At 35.8% G+C, this 6,869-nt stretch overlaps 1 long non-coding RNA gene across 1 annotated transcript; it reads right to left on the minus strand.

Annotated features, from left to right (window-relative positions):
• Positions 1–1,311: 1,311 nt before the first annotated feature.
• LOC140710717 (uncharacterized) lies at positions 1,312–5,587 on the minus strand. The gene is made up of 3 exons (XR_012091824.1): positions 5,564–5,587; positions 3,591–3,683; positions 1,312–2,740 (listed from the first exon to the last, which is right to left on the minus strand). It is a non-coding gene; the product is annotated as an uncharacterized lncRNA (long non-coding RNA).
• Between the last annotated feature and the right edge of the window lie 1,282 nt (positions 5,588–6,869).

Below are 6,869 nucleotides of genomic sequence, written 5' to 3' on the forward strand. Positions count from 1 at the left end.
AGCAGCAGTGGGAATTTAAAGAAGGAAATTAAAGGACCACAGCAGAGGTAAAAATTGCAGGCCTAATGATAACTGCATGGGAAGCATAATGGACTTGGAATATCAAAGATAATACCAAAGCTCCAACCCTGGTAACATGTAGCAATAACATTGAGAATATAACTTTTGTATTCAAATGTTCACACCAATGAATAAATGTTTTGTGGGAACATTATAGCAATATATTCTGTACTTGTGAGTTCTATTGAAATAACTGTCTTGCCTTGTAAATATATATTTCTTAAGTGGCTTAAAAATTGTATGTTCAAACTCTTTTACCAGTTTATTTAAATCATCTAAGTTAGTTTGGAAGAGTGACACATGAACATGTATTTTCACAAGACTATTAAAAAGAATACCTCCCTCAAAAAAAAAAAAAAAAAGAATTTCATTGGCTCCTAAAAAACATGTATCTACATGAAGAAGAGGTCATTGTCAGATGAAAATTCACTCATGTGAAATACAACAGCAGATAATTATCAATGCACAAAGTGTTAATAATCTGCTGACTTTCCCATTCTGTTATACATCTGAACCATCTCTTATGATTACAAATTGTTATCCAGGTAATGAAATAATCTCTACAAGGAACCCCCATGATACAAGTTTAACTATGTCAAAAAACTGCACTTGTACCCCTGAACTTAAACATTTAAAACATTGTCATGTAAAACTATCACTAATCACTAATAATTTTGAAAGCAAATTTGCCATAAAACACTCATATGTTACAGCAGAAAATAAAAGAGATACTCAATAGTTACACTTGCCTACTTCCTATTGAGCTAAAACTGTTGAAACAAGACAAGGAAAAGACATCTAGAAAGGATTTAGAGACTTTCTGCTTTCCACTCTAGATTTATCGCTGATCTCTTAAAAGCTGATTGGTGAACATAAAATGTTAGTACATGATCAATTTTACACACAATATGTCTATTTCTAAATGAATTATCCAACTTACATTTTCCTATTCTAAATAATTCCCACAGAACCGTTAAGGAATCCTAAAAATACAAATACATTTACCACTTATGGTAAATCCGGAACAATAAATTCAAAATGGAAATGATAATTAAACCAAAACATTTTTTCCCATAAACTGGGAAGCAAGCAACCTGTCTTCTATTTTTATGTATGCATTGTATTTTATGAGTGTATTATGTTACCAAATATAACAGACTTTTTCGAATTGCTCATGTAACAGTTTAATTTTTTTCAATTTCTCTCTCTGGACAAGCCTAGCATGTAGATAAGCTTTTAGTTGCTCTTGAAGTATATTCTAGAAATGTAAAACAAAAAAGTGACAAAAATTGGATAAATTTTAATATTTACAAAAAATAATTCTACACTTTTAAAGGAATCCTCTTCAAATCAATACTTCTTAACCTTTTCTGTTTAACAACATCTATGACCAATGTTAAATAATTATTTTCACTATTCATATGCCAAAACAGTACAGTAATCCTTTTCTTCAGTCACTAAGTAATTTTCTTTCTCATAAATATTCAGCACGTATGTCCTAATTCTTGATATCAAATTTCCAGATGACCCTTCCTAAAATTTGTTTACCACAGATAGGTAGTATCTATACAACAAGCCTACCTAACAGAAATTAAGTAAGAAATATTATTTCTTACTAATATTTTAAACTTGTATTACATCTCAATCATTTCACTATGCACAGAAATTAACCTTCCAATAATGCTGGCCTTTCTGCTCTTCTGCTCCTTGACCTAATACCCAACAACAGCATTCTCCCCTCTCCTACTTGCCACTCACATAGTCATCCCCTAGATTTTCTCATTCCCAGTAACTGCAACATCTACATAATGTTATTGATAGCAATGATAAATGGGAACCATAGGTCAGACAGGATCATGAAAATTTTTAATAAACTCATTACATAAGAACTCTTTAATCCTCAAAACAACTCTGAGGTAGGTACTCTTACTCTTACTATGTCCCTTTCAAAGATAAGAAAACTGGGGCACAGAGATAATTTGCCCATGGTTTCAGAGCTAGCCAGGGTCAAACTGGAGTTGTATCCCAAGCAGTGTGGTTCCAGAGTCCAGGTCCTTGACCACTGCACTTGGCTGTTTCTGCATCTTTCCAACATACAACCACTATCTCCCTACCCTTGTAGGAAACTCACTTTAGTATGCAGCTCAGTGGTCTATAAAGACCTAACACCCATGAAATGGAACACTTTTCGCGGCTCAGCACCACACCCCTATGTGCTCACTTTCCTCAATGCCAGCCTAAATTCCATAGCCAGTCATCATAACTCCATCCTTGGGTATATTTCCTCCCCACTGCTCCCTCCTCACAGTGCCCTGATACACCCCAGCGGAGGAAATTCCAGCTCTACTCTGCTCTTGCACAAATATGCCAACTGGGCTCACTTTAACTTCAAAATCACCATGACACCAACCTCAGTGGGACCTCTAATACTGCTTGGCAATGATATTCCTCTAGTCCATTAACAGGAACCCTCTCTGGGCTCACGTTCTCTACCTTGTTTGCTTTGAGCTTCAGCATGAACTCTTACTACTTGAGGCATTGATACAATGGATTAATTGTCAAGTTAATCCTGATACCAACAGGTAGTTTTTCTTCTTGTTTCTGAGTCTTCTTCATGTCTGTGTTCCAGCCTTGAAACAACTTCCAGAACTGCTTAAAATATTCATAATGAAGTTTCTGCCTGCAACACATAATAAGGAACATGGTCATACTTCATAAGGAGATGAAAAGTTAATCAAAAGCAAGACAAAACTGATTTCATAGAATTCATAGTACAAAATAAGAAGGACGTAATAGCAGCTGAGAACTTCTCACTGGGAAAGGATGAAGTGAGTTTCTCTCATTCTAAAAGTATTTCTTCTGACTACTAGAGAAGCTATCTCACATTCTTTATCTCCTAAAACCAATGGAAGATGGACTATGCTATAAATTTCCCAGAAACATCCATTTTCACTAAAGGAGTTTACTTTTTATTTCCTCTTGTGGAATAACATAGGGGTTCTGCTAAGTAGATTCAATGAGGATATCATAGCCATTCATCCCATAAGATTTCCCAAAAGGAATATTTCACTTAACTACTTCTACACTTTGGCACAACAACAATTTTGTAAAAGAAATAGTGAAAAAATATTAAACTAAACTATATATCTTATTTAAAACATAAGATTATCCCTTTCTATGTCATTGAATACTGTTAAGGATTAGAAGACTAAACATCAAAGACATTTACCATGTATTCAGCTGGCATATGTCTAGAAATGAATATAAATTAATTTTACAAGAAGACTCTACTCTTATATGAATGGCAAAAAGACATCATCTTCTTTGGCTTCTAGGTAATAGATTTCAATTCTGTCACACTGAGGTTATAAAATTAAAGAAACTTACCTGCTTGGAGAAAAATCAAGTAAAATATATTGTCCACTGGAAACTCCAATAATTATAAGATAGTGGTTGTCTGAAATTATTTGCAGCAACGAATACAAAGCAATGATACAAATATCATGGTTCAAAAAAGCCAACAGCCATACCTTTGCTCTCCGTGTGTTTTCCAAACATGTTCGATTTTTTTGATAGAGGCATTTGTATTCATTTCAAACTTTTTTTCTCTTTGCAAGAAGAGTCTGTTTAATGTCGGTGAGATAGTAAATGAAAATTAATTAAAATGTAATGTTGAAAAGTAGTTTCTTCACATATATTCAAAACAATATGGGATATGATGTTTCAGCAACATTAAAGAACATTAAAAATTTATAATGCAAGCATCATTTCAAAAAGCAAGATTTGCTCACTTAATTTCTGTGAAAACATTCAGATATTGGTACTACAATTCTACATGGTATAACTGAAGATCACTTTTAATTAATGGATGGGAAAAAAGGCTAATAATGAAAATAGTTTCTATTTTTTAAGTGTGCATAAAGGGTTACAAACACAATCTTTTATTTTTAAATTTATAAATTGTCCTATAATTCATATGACATGTTTATATGAAATATTGTCACAGCCCATTACATAAAACACACAAAAGTAATTTATTTAGGCTGGGCGTGGTGGCTCACGCCTGTAATGCCAGCACTTTGGGAGGCCGAGGCAGGCGGATCACGAGGTCAGGAGTTCAACACCATCCTGGATAACACGGTGAAAAACCATCTCTACTAAAAATACAAAAAAATTCAGCTGGGCTTGGTGACAGGTGCCTGTAGTCCCAGCTACTCAGGAGGTTGAGGCAGGAGAATAGTGTGAACCCGGGAGGCGGAGGTTGCAGTGAGCTGAGATGGTGCCACTGCCACTGCACTCCAGCTTGGGCGACCCAGCGAGACTCCGTCTCAAAAAAAAAAAAAAAAGAAAAAAGAAAAAGGAATTTATGTAATAAGACCATCAAAAGTCTAGAAATAATATAAAATAAGAAAATTATCTTTAAGCAACCTAATGACTGGTGCTTTTAACTGTATTTTACTAAAAGTAGCAATGTCCGTGGGTTTAAAAATTTAAGTAGATAAATAAATACAGTCAAGGACACTTTTGAAATATTTTCTTGGAGATTTTTATATGATATTTTAATCCATAGTGTTGTGTTTCAGAAAATTGTAATACTACAAATCCTTTCCTACACATGGTTTCACATCAGACATCTACCATTAATTGCTAGTTTTCAGCAACCATAAAAGAACTGCATCATAATATGAATATTTTTACATATAGTATCCATCTACAATACTCAATTTATTAGGCAGCTCACAAAACCAACATTTTGTCACCAACATGCACAGCAAAGCTTGTCACATATACTGCCTGTGTGAATTATCTCTATAGAAGAGTCAAAAATTAAATCAGACTTTTTAAAAATAAGAGCATTGTCTCTACAGTCTTGACAGAAATTTACTGAGACTTTTTAAAGAATATGGTCCTATAACGTAGTCAGTGCAAGGATTATTTCACATGGCAATATAAAATATATGAGTTTCTAGATCCAATTACATGTTTCTCACTTTGTAGAAAAGTTGTCTTTAGTTTTCCACTACACAGTTTATTAATGGAATAATAGTGAAAAAGAACCATTTTAGAGAGTTCCATTTTGACTGGTGCTCCAAAGAAAACAAAATCAGAAAGCAATGAAAACAGAATTGCTAAATTAAGAACATGAAGAACTCTGATATTAAAAACTGATGTATCACTTCATCTGTGTACACAAAGAAGAATCGAGCTAATTCTCATCTGATGTCCTCTAATGTCCCACAATCCATTATATTTCCATGTGTACAAAACAAAAATGATCCCTCCTGCCTCACCATTACTACGAGCATTCTTACATCCTTATCAACAATGAAAAGGTAGGTAAGGACATTTCTCAAGCAAATTACATTAAATACCTCTGTTAAATCCTATAATGAGGACAAAGCATTGAACACAGTCTTGTAGTCCACTAATTCACATAACCTGCTCTAACAGTTGTATGGTCAAAGCCAATTTTCTTAAACTACAAATAGCTCCTAAAACATACCTCCAATTACTTGTAACATCTTCTATACACCATTCCTGTAAAATAAGTACATCAAAATTTTAACATAATGCTGCACAAAATGCCAGGTTTGTTTAAGAAGAAATATCTCAGGCCAAATATTCAGCATAAAACGGTCAGTACATGAGCCAAAGCTGATTTTTTGTAAAATAGCTTATCTGACAGGCAAAAATGCTTTAAACATATTACCCCACATCTTCTTCATCTATTTCTGTGAAAGGCTTTCTTTGCCCATGCTCTTCAGTTACTGGATCTTTTTCTGCATTAAAATAAAAAAAGCCAACCTGCACATCCTGCACATGTACACAGAAATTAAAATAAAAGTTAAAACAAAAAAAATAGAATGGCAAAGCAGAGAGCCAAAACAAAGTAAAATCAAACAAATAAATAAAAAAGACAAATCTTTTTAGAGGAAGGATGCTATTGTGGAAATTTTGCAGGGAGAAATGTACTATTTGTGGATTTTTAAGACCCTCTGCCAATTAACGGTTTAAAGCAGAGCTACACACAGAGTCACCTGGACTCTGTCCATTTTACGGGGGCATTTTTGCAAGCCCCTTGGGGTTCAAGTCCTCATAAATGATGCATTGGAGATCAAAACCTTTGGACCTCAGGACTGCACCTTTTGAGAAGAGCTGCTCTAAGAGTGTGTGTAACTGTGCTAAGAGGGGAGCCTCCCATGGGAAACTTAAAGCCCTTGAACCTGCTTTAGAAACCTAGGGCATCTTAGGGCATTCAAGGTGGACTCCAAATAAACAACTTGAGCTGTGGGCTTGGGGCAACTCATTTGCCCTCCATTTAATAGGACCCAACAGACCGTCCCCTTGAGTGGGCACCTGGTTCCCGGACCCTTGGGTCTGATTTTACATCCATGCTCTATTTCCTGGGCTGCCATAAGCTGAACCTCCACCCGGGCCATGTTGGCCTTCGTGATGCACTTCCTGCTCGCAGACTCCATAGCTGGCCTTCCTGAGATGGTAGAGACGATTTCTGAACCTTGTGAGCGCAAAAACACACTAAGTAAACTGAGCGTGTTAAATGAGAGCCATGGTGGGGAATTTCTCCGGTACAAGAAGAGTGGGACTGGCGTGGCTGAGTCTCCTGTTGAAGCAGGAGGGGACAAAAAGAAGTTGCCAGTTTTCCCCTCCATGTCATTGTGTCCTGCCCACCCCGTTCCCGGGGCTGCCTGTAGAGCTCACACTTGCTCCACACACCTGAACTTCTGGCCCTCTGCTGAATTCTTGCTGTGCCCTTGGGACAAAGCTTGAAACTCGGCCCCTCTCCTGAG

This window comes from Chlorocebus sabaeus, chromosome X (assembly GCF_047675955.1).
Source record: "Chlorocebus sabaeus isolate Y175 chromosome X, mChlSab1.0.hap1, whole genome shotgun sequence".
NCBI classification, from domain to species: Eukaryota; Metazoa; Chordata; class Mammalia; order Primates; family Cercopithecidae; genus Chlorocebus; species Chlorocebus sabaeus.